The sequence below is a fragment of the Symphalangus syndactylus genome, chromosome 6, assembly GCF_028878055.3.
Source record: "Symphalangus syndactylus isolate Jambi chromosome 6, NHGRI_mSymSyn1-v2.1_pri, whole genome shotgun sequence".
Lineage (NCBI taxonomy): Eukaryota > Metazoa > Chordata > Mammalia > Primates > Hylobatidae > Symphalangus > Symphalangus syndactylus.
Genome location: NC_072428.2, coordinates 44,089,105 through 44,105,517, shown reverse-complemented (window position 1 = coordinate 44,105,517; position 16,413 = coordinate 44,089,105). Strand labels below are relative to the sequence as shown.

Below are 16,413 nucleotides of genomic sequence, written 5' to 3'. Positions count from 1 at the left end.
AAAGATTCAAAAGAGGTGTGGAAGAATCAAGCCCCAGGAAAACAGCATGTGACCTCCAGCATCCCCAGACCAGAGTCCCCTGTTCAGTGCACTATGACTGCAAGTAGCTCCCAGCTGACCCCACACAGCCCTGCTGCCAACCTAAGAGGACCAGGCCTTCTGCAGGGGTTTTCAGGTTGGAATTTGGCCTGGCCTGGAGCATGTGCACACCCCTTGTACCATTGCTAAGGAGAAAAGATATTCCCATGAGCCCAGCTTGAGTCCTATACCCTCCTTTTTGGCTGGAGAGTGGGAGATGTGGTGGAGTCTGTTATCAGGAGAGAGAGAGAGAGAGAAGAATACTAGTAATATTAATAATTAAGAATAATACTCACTTTTCCTGAGCTACTTTATGCAAGACACATTCTAAGCTCTTTACCTGCATAACTCATTTAATCTTCACAGTCAACCCATTTTACATACCAGGAAACTGAGGTAGAAAGAGGTTAAGCAATTTGCCCAAAGTCACATAGCTAGTTAGGAGGAGAGCTGGAATTGAACCCAAGCAGAGGGCTCCAGAAGTGATGTTACCCACCCACTCTGATGCAGACAAAAACAGACATCACCTCTAAGCACCTGCTCTGAGCAAGCAATGGGCTAAGTCCTTTATAGCATTATCTCATTTAATCTTCAGAGGAGCCCTATGAAGTGGGTACTAACGTCATCCACATTTTAAAATAAGAAATTGAGGCTCACAGAGATGATGTGATTTGCCTAGGGCCACCCAACTAATTTAAAGCGACAGAGCTGGGATAGGACCCTTGGTTTGCCTGATCGTAGGGCCCAAGTTCTTAACTGCCTCACTGGGTAGCCTGTGCATTTAGACACTTCTCTTGCTCTGTCTGAAGCTCCCCTGGTTTGGCTCAGCACCTGCGTCTTTGTCCACAGTCTGGAGAGGGGCTGGGATGTGGAGACCCCTACCTGCTGCATGCTGCTGAGGGGTCGGCTGTGAGGTGTGAGCTGGTCTTGATATATCTCACACTGACCTAAACCAGATGGTTCTTGAACAAGTCTTTAGTGCATTGAAACTCTGAGTTTATTCATTTCTTCATTCAACAAATATTTACTGAGTGCCTAGAGGCTCCAGGCCCTGTCCAAGTGCTGGGGTCCCTCAGGGAAGAGCTTAGACTCAGAAAACATCCAAGAGGAAGGTTCTCGGAGTTCCTGTCACTTGGGCCTGTCATGTCCCACTCAATCTCACAGGAAACCTTCCCTGTATCACCCAAATTAGGCCCATGAGGGACCAGAGACCTCATGCTTCTTTGCTTGGCACTGGCCTGATGGCAAGTCCAAGGAGAGACAGCATTTCTTCATTCTGATTGATTACAAAGGAAAATATAGTGTCAGGGAATGAGCATGGGTGTGGACTCAGGCCAGCTCCATCGGGAGTCCTAGGGCTGCTGTGGTCTCTGCTAATCGAGACTTTGGGTGAGGCACTTTGCTGTGCCATGCCTCAGTTTCCCCCTCTGTAATGATACTGTACTACCTGTCTTACAGGGTTGCTGGGAGGATTAGCTGAGGTAGCAGTGTTAACTACCCAAGGCAATACCTATACACAGGTCAATCCCTCCCTCTTATAACAACTAAGTAGTTTTGTCGGTGTCTCTAAAAGTCAGGGTACCTGGAGTGGGGCAGCTGAATGGGGTCCTAGGTGAGGAAATCACCAATTGTATCAAGCTCCTCATTTTACAGATGAGGGAACAGAGGCCCTGACCCTCAAAGGCCAGAAAGTATTGGGCTCTAGGACCTTCTAATTTGTTGGTGTTACAGGGAACTCAAAGTGTATTTGGCTGTTGGTCAGACAAAGGGTACGATTTGGTCCTTTGAGTGGCTGGACACAGTGTGCCCAGGCCTCTGTGAGCATCTCACCAGTGGTCAGCCCTTGTAGCCTGGTCCAGTCATACCTGCCTCCAACCCACCATGAAGACAGCCTAAGCAGAACGTTAAAGAGCCCCGTGTCCCTGCTGCTGGTCTCTGTAATGCCCTAGGGTGGGTGGGGACTTCTGTTCCTGAGATCTAGAGAGCATGGTGGGGTCCCTGGCTTCTGAAACTCTGGTTGGACCAATGATGGAATTCTGTACCAGGATGTCCAGCTCCCCACCCATGGCTCCCAGAAGCTCCCCTTGAGAAGCAGGGGGCAGACAAGTCAAGGCCTCTAGCCGCTCTGACTTCTGGCTGGAAGCAGCAGCACAGAGCCTGCAGCACAGGCTGATAGAATGTGGCCCAGGCAGGCCGGCCTGTTTGTCAGCTGGCACAGGCCCTGAGGGGTGTGGGCTTGGTAATGATGATGACAGGCGGGTAGGGCTGCTGCTTCTGCCCAGGTGGCCGCCCTTAGAGCTTGCCAGGCTCGCCTGGTGTGTGGGCCCACCAGGGCTACAATCAGAGTTGATGTCCAGTATACCTTCCCCTCAGCTTGGTGGGAAAGACCAGGAGCACGGGGGGCAGCCAGTCCTGGGCTCCAGTCCTGCCTTGCTGTGGGGCCTTGGCAAGTGCCGTCTGTTCTGTAAGCCTCTGTTTGCTGTCTGTGAGGAGCCACTGAGATAAAGCAGGTCTAGTTTCTACCCTTGATGGTTCCATGTGTGACCAGTACACAGCACTTCATAGGCTCTCTCCCATTAACAGGCTGAGAATTCTGAACAGTGAGTCCCATCTCCCAGCACTCTAACGATGTGTGCTCTTCGTGTGCTAGAGAGAGAGAGAGAGAGAAAGAGAGAGGGGAGGGGCACCACTCTGTTGAGCAAAGTGTGCGTATACCTCCCTGGAGTATGAATATTGCCTCTTATAGATGTCAAATTTCACACCTGTGTTAGTTTTTGTCCCTTTGAGGTTACTTCTTAAATATTTTGATTTATTGTTTAATGTGGAAGTAAATCATTAGAAATATTTTGTAACTCTGGGCGTCATTTTCCAAACAGGTGTAGAGGCATTTTCTACAGAAGCAATAGGATGTCATGAAATAATGTGGGTCGTCACTGGAAGCCAAGAGAAAAATTGGTTTAGGAAACTCAGCCATGATCAGCTGGTGCACTTTCTTAACCCCCTAGTTTACTCAGTGTTAGAAAATGGGACTCGTTTCACACTGCAGACTTGTTATCAAGTTTTAAATCTGCTTGATTTACTTTCATTGTGTCTCACACTTAGAAATTCTGACACTTTCTGTTTTTACTAGAGCAGCGAATAAAGCATTGTTTTCCGGATCCTTCCTACTCTTCAGCAAAGTCTTTGTGTAGAGATCTCATAAGCCCTTAGGGTGCCCTGATTGCAGCCAACAATAGAATTTGTTTAGCCGTCTTGCTGTTCCTTTCTTCACGTGCAAAACTTGTTGGAGGCCAGGGAGAGATTCTCTGTCCATTTCCTCCTGCTGGGTGAAGTGTCCCACAAGGCAAAGTGCACAAGCATGCGTGACCTCTTTGAGGAGACTAGAAAGGAGGCGTAAGCTAAGATGATGTCACTGACATTAATTGTTGGGCTCTTGTTTTTAAAGGAACATGGCAACCCGTGTGTGTCTCATCCCAGAAAGAGAAGACTTTAACCACTGTGATGCCTGAGAATCCAGTGAGTAAGTCACAGTGCTGGATCTTGTTTACCATGGAGTAGCTCCTGGGGGCTGGTCCTAGGCTTAGGAAAGCGTGGGATGTTCCCACCATCCTGGGGCAGCTTGCCGTGCCCAGGGTGCGCTGTTCCCTCTGAGTCAGCACCACCTCCTCTGCACTCCCCTAGCGCTGTGTTCATGCCTCAGATACACCACTGAGTTAAGATTTGTTCACCTGCTTGTCCCACCTACTGGCTGTGGGAGCCTCGAGGGCAAGGAACCAGACTCCAGCCTTCCTGTCTGAGCCAGGCAGCGATTCCCGGCAGGCACAGTACCAGGCACATCACAGGTGACCAACAGCTGTTTGTGGACTCAAGAAGTCTTAACCCTGAGGTTTGATCAGGGCTTTATGGTCCACAAAGCTTCATCATAGACAGTGTCCTATGGGAACCTTTGTGCCCTGGGTGGGGTGGTCATATTATCCTTGTTTATTTTATAGACATGGAGGCTGGGGTCTGAGGAGTCAGATAGCCTGCCACAGGTGGTAGGCTAATAAGTGCCCAGGACTCACAATTTCTGTGTCCCAGGCTAGCCTGGTTTCTGTAACCTTATAATTAGAAAGGTTGTTTAGAGTAAACCCCTCATTGCCAAACAGGGAGACTGAGGCCTGGCCTGAAGATACTTTCTCAAGTTGACAGGACTCACTGGTGTCCAATGGAGAATTGAAACGCAGGCCCTGGACTTCCTGTCTGGCGTTTTGGCACCCCTCCTCCCTCCCCCTCTGTCCTGCTCCTGTATTCAGCAATCAGAGAACATTTTGGGACCATAAATCTGTGTTTACAGGAGGGTGAAGAACTTACAGAAAGCCATGAGTTAGAGGGAACATAGGGATGAATAAAACTCTCCCTTCTCTCCGGGAGCTTCCCTGGACATGTGAGCCTTGGCAGGGCCTTGAAGAGGCTCAGTTTAGTTGTGGGAGGAGGGAGGATGAAGGTGAGGGTGAGGGGAGAGCATCAGGGCCCAATCCAAGAAGCTGGGGCATGGGTGGAGGCCCCGGCGGAGGGGCAGCCGGCGTGCGTGTCAGGGCATTTGGCAGCTGGCCTGGTGAGTGCTGAGGGATCACGTGGGGTGAGGAGTCCACGGGAGTCCTGAATGGCAGGATGACAAGGGGTTGACTGGACCTTAGGGAAAGCTGCTCCAGGAGTTCTCATTCTTAGTATCTGGGGAAAGACCCAGGCAAAGAGCTGATTGGCCAGTCTGCCACAGCCTGAGAAACTGTCCCCTCTCTGGAGAAACAGAATACAGAGTTTGTCCACAGGGGAGGGTCGGGCAATGAACAGCGAATTCCAATGTTGTCTGAAATGTGTGGGGAGGGGAGTGTGAGCAATTCTGGCTGGCTCAATCCTATTGCCCTCAAATGAATTTTTGTTTTGTTCTGTTTCTGATTGAACACATGTGCTGTTGTTCTCTCTTCCCCTTGGAATCTTGGGTCCCTCCTGGCTCATCCATTTAATCCAGGCTTGACCCAGGGCCAGGTGGGTCCTGGCTACTCTTCTGCGTTCATTCTACCTTTTCTTGCAACTTCCTGGACTTGAGGACTGGGACTGACTGCCAGCTTCATCTCCATTGGCAGGGTGAAACATAAAATTTCCCCAAATTACAGAGAATGTGATGCTTGCCAAATAGGTACCTTGGATTATTTTCCAAAGCATTCCCAAATTATACACTTCTCTAGGGCAGGGGAAGTGTGTCATGTTGTATCATTATTGTTTACACTTCATATTTCTTTGCACTTTATGTTTTATAAAGGTCATTTCATCTTCATGATCAAGCAGGTGGACTTCTCCCATTTTACAGATGAGAAATTTGCCTTAGGCAGGCTGTAACCTGCCCAAGGCAATGCAGCTGTCTAAGGGCTGAGCTGGGACACGGCCCAGTCCTACTGTTTATAAATTCCATGATGTCTCTCCTCTGCTAAACTCCAACCATAGTAAATCCCTGGAGGGCCTGAGACATAAGAGGAGCTCAATAAACACTTGTGGAATGAGTGAACTTTGGCTCTTTTTTTTTTTTTTTGGCCACTCTTAACCATAAGTGGACCCTCTTTGGCAGCAAAGAGAACACTACCCTGTGGAATATTTGAGTTTCTTGCCATGATAAGGAACTGGTGAGCTCTCTTCTCACCCAGCCTTACCTCTGGGAACTAGGTCATGCACATTGAATAATTAATTCCTTGACTTTTACTCGGAGCTTCTTCCTCCTGATGTTGAGATGCTATGTTAGACATTGATCTATGAGAGGTCCTTGGCAGAAGCAGATCCTACTGTTTGTTGTCACACACCTTCAGTGACCCATCTAATTGCCCATGAATAATACCTGTGGCCTAAACAGGTCAGCCTTCCAGGCAGTTCACTCATCTTCTCCTTCTACCCTTCCCCCACCAACCTTCTTTAGACTGAGGAAGAGGGACAGGTATGTATTATCTTAGATATGCAGGGTTCTGTAGGGTCAGGGGAGCCTACCTCTTCCTTCTCACTGACCTCTGAAGTTTTCCATATTTTGTGGCAAGGGCTGGAGAAACAACAAGAAAACCATGTCAAGATGGGAAAAAATTCATGGGCTCCGGGAGGCAGTTATCAAAATATCTGCTGGGTCTGCTCTTTCCCTAAGTGACACTTGGGTCATCTTTCTTAGAGTCTGCAAGGGATCCAGCTGGCCTCGTTAGACTCTTGAGGTCAACAGAATAGAGTAGAAATAAGAGTGGGCTGAGACCAAGAGACCCATGTTCTAGTGTTGGCTGTCCACAGCTTAGCTATGTGGCCTTGGGCAAGTCACAGAACCTCAGCTGCCTTCAGATTTCTTATTTGGGAATTCAGGGCGGGTGGAGGTTTGGTGGTATCTTAAAGAAATCTCCTTGACTTCTGTGGTCCTGGTCCTCAGTGCCTCTCTCAGTTTGTCCTTGTGATTAGCACTGTCTTCTCCTCCAGGTCACCTCCTCCTCATGCGGTCAGAGCTTGCTTCTGTAAGCACTTTCATCCTGAGCTTTGTAGCTTTGCCATCTCTCCCCTGCGCCACCCTGAGTTATGCCAGAGTGCAGAAAAGAACTCCCTCTTGTTGCCCCACTCTTCTGCCAAGCAGTATGGGAGAAAACTGTAACCTTGTAAGATTCTTAGAGATCTAAGGAGTGAAAGTTTGTTGGTATCAGAGGAAAATGGGATTAAAAGTTGTTGGGATTTTCAAGTCCTTGATGCCCCAGGGTATCTGGATTGTACTGAATTGTTTGATCAGAGGGTAGTCAATATGTTCTTAAGAATATGGCCCCAAGTTGGCCAACCCTTGTGATCAGGGGTGACCAGACACTTTGGAGAAATAAAGGGAATAGCATTGGTAGAAAGGTGCTCAGTGAGAGATGAGAGATACCTCAGATGGACAACCAATATGAAAAGAGGAAAGGCTAGGGAGGGTGGATTTGTCTCTAACATTTACAACTGTAAAGTATTAAAGCTAAAAAGAACTACAGATCCTTTAATCCGCTTCTCCCATTTATTAGTAAAGAAACTGAGGCCCAGAGACATGACTCAAGCACACCCATAGAGCAAGCTGGTGGTAGAAGTGAGACAGAAGCTAAGTCTCCTGATTCCCATCAAGTGGCTCTCCCTGCAGTTCCATGTTGCCTCCTCATGTGGGTTCAGCCACCGCGCCTTCCTCTTTTCTCCTCGACCCTGCACTTGAATGTCTAAGGTGTTAGCAGGGTCCCCACTGCTCCTACCTCATTGTTTATCAAGGCCTAATAAAACCTGGGTGCAACAGCATGGAGAGGTTGAGGCTTCTCATGTGCAGGCTGTTTTGATTTGTACTTAGTGACTTAACACTGTTGAGTTGCCATTATTCTGTTTTATGATGTGTCTTGGGGTGAAAGATTAATTCAAGACAGGAAATGAAGGCTGTAAGATGGCTCAGCCTTAGCAGGAGTAGCCTCTTGTGAGTTTGCCATTCAAATCAAAATCACATGAGCGTTGTTGCTAAGCCGGCCTTGTTGTGAGAACCTCCAGCAAAGGGCATGGATTACACTGTTGCTTGCTCTGAGAGGGGCTCTTTCGGTCAGAGGCTGGCCATCCCATCACTATGCTGATGGCACATAAACCAGAATGGAAACCACTCACTTTTTCTGTAGAACTCCATTTGGCCCAACACTTCCTGCTGAGCTCAAGGAAATGCATCTTGAGCACTTTGCATTGGGCAAGCACTAGGTTTACATATATGACCTTGTTTTTCCTCATAGCAGCTCTCTGAGAGATAGGCACGGCTACCTGTTGTATTAAGGAGAAAACTGAGACAGTTACAGGTTAAATAACTTGTCCATGCCCACAAGGGCCAGGACTCAAACACAAGGTATCTGACTCTAAAGCCCTTCCTGGTTCCACATTTCACATGGCTGTCTGCACACAGAAGGGAGGGCTGGGGAAAAATAGGCAAGGCATTGACTGAAGCGTCAAACATTTATTATGGGACTTCCAAATGCCAGGTCTTGGGCTTGGTTCTTGGGATGCAAAAGTGAGTAAGACCTAGTCCCTTTACTCCTAGGACTTGTGGCCTAGCCTGGTGGTGGGACAGATGTATATGATGACAGTCATAGCTCCCTTATCGTTCTGGAAGCACTGAGACGAGAGCAGCACACAGGGAAGACTGCACCAAGGAGGGGCTGTGAGACTTGGGTACCAAAGGATGATCAGGAGGTTGCCAGGCAGAAAAGGAGGCAGAGAGTTCTCCAAGGAAACTGGGTGGTGGTGTGAAAGGGCCTGATTTGGTGTTTGGAAGTAAGGAGGAGTAGTGTGCATGCTTTTTTCTTAGCTGAGGGTGCAAGGAATGAGACATTCAGCTGAGAGATAAGCTCTGAAGTGGGAGAGGAGGGGAGTTCAGAAGTAGACTGTCAAGGGCTTTGCAAAACACTTGCTGCTAGGTGAGATTCATTGAAAGAAAAATTAGCAGAGATCAGGAAAGCTTCTCCAAATATGAATTCTCCAGCTGTCTGATGGATGTTTCCATATAGAGAAAGGAATTTCTGCTAGGGGCTCATTTTCAGAGAGTTTGTGTCCATTTTCTGCATTTTGTGTCTCACACACCAATGGAAGTGATTATTGATGGGGCAAAGTGAATGGGGTGGGACAGGCCACACCAACAGTTCATATTTAAAACGTCTCAGATTCCTCTTGCCAGATAAGCTGATAGCAAACACCCTTGTGAGTTCCTGCGCAGACTGACTCTCCAGGGATCGTTCTGCATTCCAGACAGGGTCACACAATATTTCTGCAGGAGCTGGGGCTCTGGGGTGAGAAAGCTACTTAAAAATAAAGACCAACAAAAAATATAGTTGTTTTTAAGGGTGACATTTGCAAGGCAAAAGTATCCAGGAAGTAGATTATTTGTCATTAGGGTGAGCCAGAATTTTAAAAAATATCAGATCATTAGAGTGGAAAGAATAATGGCGGAGAGAGAGAGAGAGAGAGAGCTCCAGGAACTCTTGTCTTCTGGGCGTGGTTGTTCCTGCACACCCCCACTTTAATGAATACCTTGCTGAGGTCTGCCCCAGGAAATGAGTTTCAAAAATTGAACTTTGAGCCTGAATTGTCTTCTGTGGAGAGGAGCGGACCAATAAACCAGAGAGTGATTTGGAGTCTAAGACTTCTTGGTCTTGTATCAACGGTCCCTATCTGCTGCCTGTGGGTTTTGTATCTTTATGAGAAAAGAAAAAAAATCTTTTTTGGAACAGTTGGGGCTTATTTTAGTAAACATGTTTTTCAGAGCGTGAGCCCAAATACCAAGGAAAGAGTCCAATGTCTTTATTCAGCCAACAGAAATGTATTCATCAGGATGATGGGAGGCTATCTCCCTCCCACCAGGGAAAAGTCACTCGCGGGGCCATACCTTTGGGGCACCCCTCCTCTGGGGCTTCTGGATGTTGGAGTTTGGGGCTGGTGAGGGACATTTTGACCCCCTGAATGGTCAAGGCCCTTTCTGGGCCCTGGAACCTATGACCCAGCCTCTCTGAGCTCTCAGGAACGTGGCCTCTGAGTGTGGCCTGGAGAGGCAGCATTCTTCCCCGAGACTGTCCCATACAGGTCTGTGTTGCTCTCAGTGTAGCAAATTGCTCACAACCATACATTGCAATGGTTCTGCAGCCTCCGAGCCGTTACCAAGTAGGCAAATGTTATAGGACTTTCAAACCTCAATGCTCATGCACCTAGTTCAGGGAGGCGAAATACAACCTGTCAGACCAATAACCTCCTCCAGTCAGTTCAGCTACAACCTGTCAGACCAATTACCTCCTCCAGTTAGTTCAGCAACTGAGTGTACATTAGGGACTGGTTCTACCCTGTCTTCTCAGACAGGCATTTCTGTATTTGCCATCTGTAACCTTACTTGGCTTTATAGACATCTGGGGAGAAGTTCCCGAGAGACTTCAGTTCCTTCAGTTCCTTCAGTCCAGTAAAGGACTGGGTCAAAACTGTCCTGATCTTTCACTTCTGTTCAGATGTCTGAAATACCTCCTGATAGCAGCATATTTTCTATGGGCAGAGAGCTCCTCTCAGGCTGCATCCTGATGAAGGAAGGACTCTTTTCCCAGAACTGTCTCATCTTGCCAGTTTCTGGTCTGTTCACTCTCCTGAGGTTGTACTTAAGAACTGTCGAGGTGGGTTCATGTAGCACATTGCCTGGCACATGGTAATCAGTGTTGAATGAATGACCAGCAAGGAAATCCTTCTGTTTTCCAGCAGAACAAAATGGAAGTGAACAGGCCTCAGACTATGTGGCCTGCATGCACTTCAGAAAAGACTCCTTTGGTGTTTGGCACAAAGGAAGTTACCCGATAAAGGCATCTTCTAGACTGGGGCCTGGAAATACAGATGATGGTTAATCCACATCACCTCAAGATGATGAGTCCTGTTTTCAGGGCTTAAAACAAACATCAATAGCAACAATGAACTACTGGGAATGCGGGCCCTGGAGAAAGCAGAGGGAGTCATTCTGCTGGCAACCCCTGCATACCTAGCCAACCCCAGCTGGCCAAATGTCCTATGCTTGGGCAGGTCTCCCAGGAACCTCATGATGGGGCTCTTCCTTTGTCATGCTGCCTCTCTGCAGCACAGGCAATTTTACATCTAAATCTTAGATGCTGACTTCCCAAGTGTGTTGACATTTTGGTAGGCTTTGAATAGCTCATTAGTTATTTCTGACTCAGGCAGGGGTCACCTGTCCATGCAGGTGTATACAGCTGCTTATAAAGGCTGAATGCAGTGTATAGGCCCTTGTGCAGACTCTGGGGTGAGGGACATGGCCAGCTGGACTGCCAGTTGGGTGGACGCCCAATGAAAGGCGTGCACAAGCATCTCAGAGGCCAGCAGACTACTGAGAGCCACGAAGGTGTTATTTGTGTTGTTAATAACATTAATGACAATATAAACAACAATGCTTCTGTAATTGTATATCAGGAAATTAATCCTGAAATTGGTGGTCTGTAATCCAAATGAAAAATTTAGAAATGGTGATATGTAGAAAGCTGAAACTGGATCCCTTCCTTACACCCTATACAAAAATTAATTCAAGATGGATTAAAGACTTACATGTTAGACCTAAAACCATAAAAACCCTAGAAGAAAACCTAGGCAATACCATTCAGGACATAGGCGTGGGCAAGGACTTCATGTCTAAAACACCAAAAGCAATGGCAACAAAAGCCAAAATTGACAAATGGGATCTAATTAAACTAAAGAGCTTCTGCACAGCAAAAGAAACCACCATCAGAGTGAGCAGGCAACCTACAGAATGGGAGAAAATTTTCGCAACCTGCTCATCTGACAAAGGGCTAATATCCAGAATCTACAATGAACTCAAACAAATTTACAAGAAAAAAACAAACAACCCCATCAAAAAGTGGGCAAAGGATATGAACAGACACTTCTCAAAAGAAGACATTTATGCAGACAACAGACACATGAAAACTGCTCATCATCACTGGCCATCAGAGAAATGCAAATCAAAACCACAATGAGATACCATCTCACACCTGTTAGAATGGCCATCATTAAAAAGTCAGGAAACAACAGGTGCTGGAGAGGATGTGGAGAAATAGGCACATTTTTACACTGTTGGTGGGACTGTAAACTAGTTCAACCATTGTGGAAGACAGTGTGGCGATTCCTCAAGGATCTAGAACTAGAAATACAATTTGACCCAGCCATCCCATTACTGGGTATATACCCAAAGGATTATAAGTCATGCTGCTATAAAGACACATGCACACATATGTTTATTGCGGCACTATTCACAATAGCAAAGACTTGGAACCAAGCCAAATGTCCATCAATGATAGACTGGATTAAGAAAATGTGGCACATATACACCATGGAATACTATGCAGTCATAAAAAATGATGAGTTCATGTCCTTTGTAGGGACATGGATGAAGCTGGAAACCATCATTATCAGCAAACTATCGCAAGGACAGAAAACCAAACACCGCATGTTCTCACTCATAGGTGGGAATTGAACAATAAGAACACATGGACACAGGAAGGGGAACATCACACACTGGGGCCTGTTGTGGGGTGGAGGGAGCGGGGAGGGATAGCATTAGGAGATATACCTAATGCAAATGACAAGTTAATGGGTGCAGCACACCAATATGGCTCATGTATACATATGTAACAAACCTGCACATTGTGCACATGTACCCTAGCTCTTAAAGTATAACAATAAAGAAAAAAGAAAGCAAAAAAAAAAAAAAAAATTTAGAAATCTTTTAAGTGAACTCTAAAGGTGCTACCATGGAAGCAGTTCCATCCCTCCTGAGCCAGATTTCTATGGTAAGCATCCATTCATTCAACAAACATGTACTACCTACTGGGAGCAGGCACCATGTTGGCACTGGAATTACAAAGATGAAGATCAGTCAACAGCTCATCAATGAGTGAATTAGCTACAAAATACCATAATACAGAAAGCTGAATTATTTGAACCTTAAGTATTGATTACCAACTGAGAACCCAGAGCTGGGGTGAATACTCTGGGAAATAGAAAATAAATTTAAAAACCTGCCTTTCCTTAAGGTTACACATTAAATTGTCCAGACAAGATTAATGCACAGAACACATGATAGGTTCAAGGCTAAAGGAAGAGCCAAATGGTGTGGTCTGTGACCTCTGTGTGGGAACTCTTTGTCTCCCCCATTTCTCAGAAGATGGAAAGAAGCATTTTGTTCCCTTGGCATCCACAGCACCTAGCAAGGCCCCGGTCACAATGTACGTTCTCAGTAAATTGAATGAATGGAATTGAATGTGGCTAGTGGTTCCCAAAGTTGGCTGATCAACAGAATACCCTGGGGAGTTAAAAACATCTTTTCCTGTTGGACCTCAGGCTGCAGGGATTCTGTTCAGGAACAGGCCCAGGAAACTGAGTTTTCATAGACTTCCTGGGCGAATCTGCCCGACAGCCAGGTTTGGTGAGGTTAGGCATAGACTCTGAGTTAGAATAATACAGGTGGGTAAGGGATGGGGTGGTGGAGGGCTTCTGAACCTGAATGCTCCAGCCCATCCCTTAAGATCCTAACCTGGTGCCACCTTCTCAGGGAGCTTCTCTCAGGTCCTAAGTCACTCCATCTTCCAACTCTGCATCCACATGTCTTGGCACTCACCTCCCCGGCAGGTCTTACCAATAACTGTTAGTTTGTTTGGATTCCCTGAATAGACTGTGAAGCTCCTAGGGGGCACAGCTCATAGTAGGTTTTCAATCAGCACCATGGAGCTGACTGGGCTTCAGAGGATGGGCGAGGTTTGAGAAGTAAGGCAGAGACCTGATATGAGGGCAGCCACAGGATAAGCCTAAATGCCTTTGGGAATTGAGCCTAACAAGGAAGAGGAGGCTGCATGATGGTGGGTGGGAACCCACTGAGCCTGGCAGGAGGGTTTGGATTTGTACAAGGGCTGTAGGGAGCCCTGAGAGCTTTATGAACAGGATAAAGGTGAAGCTGCTGAGTTGGGAAGGGGGAGATCAGTGAGGAGGCCCATGGTAGCTCAGGTCAGAGCTGGCCAGGTCCTGGATGAAATGGCAGGGTTGTTGACAAAGGGCAGCCACACTCTAGCCACTACACACCCTGAATTGTGTGTGATACTCTTGATTTGATTGTATCTACCAGTGGTGGTTATTGAGCACCCACCATTGCCAGGGGCACGGGCACCAGGCCCTGGGGTTTGCAGCCTTCAGCTTCAGAGCGCACAGTCAGGTGAGGTAGGAGGGGCCACAAGTAGATCAATGCAAGGGTATGTGCAAAACCATCATACAAACTTCCCCAGAGTACAGTGTGGAAAAGGGGGCCCAGGGAGGGCAAAATAATGCTTCAAAGAAGAGCAGTGCAGCTAAGGATGCAGCCCAGACAGGCGTCACTGTGTTTCATCCTGAAGTCACCCAATGGGTCAGGACTGTTATTATACCCATTTTATGGATGAAGAAACTGAGGTTCAAAGAGGTTAGGCAACTCCTCCAGGCTCACACACCTAGTAAATTGTGGGTTGGGTTTGGTGACCAGTCTGCCTGACTCCAGAGTCCAAACTGGGACCTGTGACACTCTGCTGCCTTTTATGTTTCAGCCCTAAAGACCACTGGGCTTTCACGAGGTGAACAGAGTCCAGATAGGCATTCCAGACAGAGGCATCAGCATCAGCAAAGGCATGTGGGTGGAAGTGTGTCAGAGTGGATTTATCAGGAAATTACAAACGGTTCCTGAGTCTAGAGTATGAGGGGGCAGGGAAGTGATGAGAGGAGACGCTGGAGGGGCGGGCTAGGGCTGGATCATGAAGGTAGTTTTTGTTTTGCTCCATTAAGATGTTTGGACTTCACCGTGCAGATTGTCAGGGAGCTGTTGAAGGATTTTGAACAGGAATGGAACCTGACTAAGTGCACATTTTTGAAATAAAGATCTCTCTGGCAACAGTTTGAGGACTAGGCTGGTGGATTGGAGGGAGGTGAATCTGGAGGCAGGAAATGTATTGACGAGGAGATTTTGAGAGCTCCAGGTGACAGCAGGTGGAGACCTGACCCTCCTAGGAAGGATGGGAGGCAGCAAATGGGGCTGTTGAAGAGGCAGGACTTGGTGACTGGCTGGCTCTGCAAAATGAGGGAAAAGGGGCAGAGAAATTTGACTCGAAGGATTTGGCTGCAGAGTCAGGATGGTGCTGCTCACTGAGGTTGGGGCTGCAGGAGAAGGAACAGGTGGTGTTGGAAGGGAAATTGGCCACAAGTGAGGTCTCTATAAGATAGTGAGAGGAGAATGTCCAATTGTTGGTGGTGCAAGGGCCTGAAATGCAGCAGGGAGCTGCGTGGTGCAAGTACAGCCTGGGGAGTCATGAGGACACAGATACTGGTTGAACTGTAGGAGTGTTGCGGTCCGTGACAGTGAAGACCAGAACCTTCATTTTCAGGGGCAAGTAGAGAGGGGTCTGCCCTCTCTATGGGGCCTCAAGATAAGGCCCCATAAGTGGCGGCTGCATTTAGCAGCAATTGGTGGTGACATTGGCCTGATGCACCGGGTGGCCTGTGAGGAGAAACCAGATTGTGGTGGTTCGATGGATGAGTGGGAGGTGAGGAAGTGCACATTGCAAGGCTGGACTATTCATTTGGAAACCTAGGCTGTGAGGGGAAGAAAGAAGAGTGCTATTTGTTTTCTCCCATAAAAGCAAATATAGATCTAACTGTGGTTGGATTTGTGCGCATTTTGGGGAATGACTTTGTATTGATAAATTCACAAATCAGAGAAACAAAAATAAACTTTTGTTGAGCAGTGAACTTTTTCTAAGGGTGTTTGAGAAAAATGAGGTCAATGGTACAGTTCTTCAGAACAGGGGGATTGGCCCAGGAGGTCAAGGCTGCAGTGAGCCGTGACCGTACCGCTGCTCTCCAACCCGGGCAACAGAGTGAGATCCTGTCTGAAAAAACAAACAAACAAACAAACAAAATGCACATAAAACATAGGGGATCTTTGGGGGACAGACTCCACCAGATATAGCTGGGTTGTGAGCTGTTCTGGGTGGGGCGGCTCTGCAGTCATCCTGGGCCCCAGGTGTGGTACCATGCACACAGTGAACAGGCATAGAGAAATCCTTTTCAAGTTCACTTGGCTGTGACTTTGATGCCTCTTCCCCAGCATCCCTTTATATCCTCCAGACTAATTACTGTACTGGCATCAAGTCCCAAAGGCCTAATTTCAGCAAGTCAGGAGACACAGTGCCATTCAGAAACAAAGGTTCCCCTGGAGAGTGCCTTTAAGAGGGTGCCAGGCAGAGACTTGGTGGAAAATCTGTTTTTAGCCATCTTACCATAGCAGAGAGTTGGTTAAGGCGAGGATGAGCTACCCTCAACTTTTATGTGAAAATGTATCAATTTCTGCCTTGATTTGGCTTGGGCTACCTAGAGCTTGAGGTGGTAGGAGTTATCCCCATGCAGCTTCCCGGGAACTGACGCTTATTGAGCTCATCTGTGGGCCCAGGGCTGTGAGAGGCCCCTCCATTTAATTTTCACAGGAACTCTATGTTGTTTATGACTTGCTCAAAGGAGCACTTAGTGACTCAGAAGCCCATGTTCTTTCTACCACATCACATTGGCTTCCAGGGACTCAAGAGCTGAGTGCCTGGGGGTGTTTCTGAAACCAAGGAAATGAACTAGCTTATCTGTTCTAGTCTCCTGTCTTATGCTATTTGCAAATAAGGAAAGGATGTCTTTTTCAAGATAGGGTGTACATGTGTGAGTGCCTGTGTAGAGGGGTGGGCAGGCTTATTTCTGGGGGTCAGGCAG

At 47.3% G+C, this 16,413-nt stretch overlaps 1 protein-coding gene across 13 annotated transcripts in view; it reads left to right on the top strand.

The window, feature by feature from the left end:
• MICAL2 (microtubule associated monooxygenase, calponin and LIM domain containing 2) overlaps positions 1 to 16,413 on the top strand; it is a 242,395-nt gene that overhangs the window by 24,023 nt on the left and 201,959 nt on the right. For 5 of the 13 annotated variants that reach the window (XM_055282392.2, XM_063641981.1, XM_055282404.2 and 2 more), the window contains exon 2: positions 3,524 to 3,598. The exons of 3 other annotated variants lie outside the window; for them this stretch is intronic. The gene's annotated coding sequence lies outside the window, so the exon portion shown is untranslated. The remainder of the gene's footprint in view (positions 1 to 3,523; positions 3,599 to 16,413) is intronic. 5 more of the 13 variants (XM_055282400.2, XM_055282397.2, XM_063641984.1 and 2 more) reach the window with 1 other exon arrangement.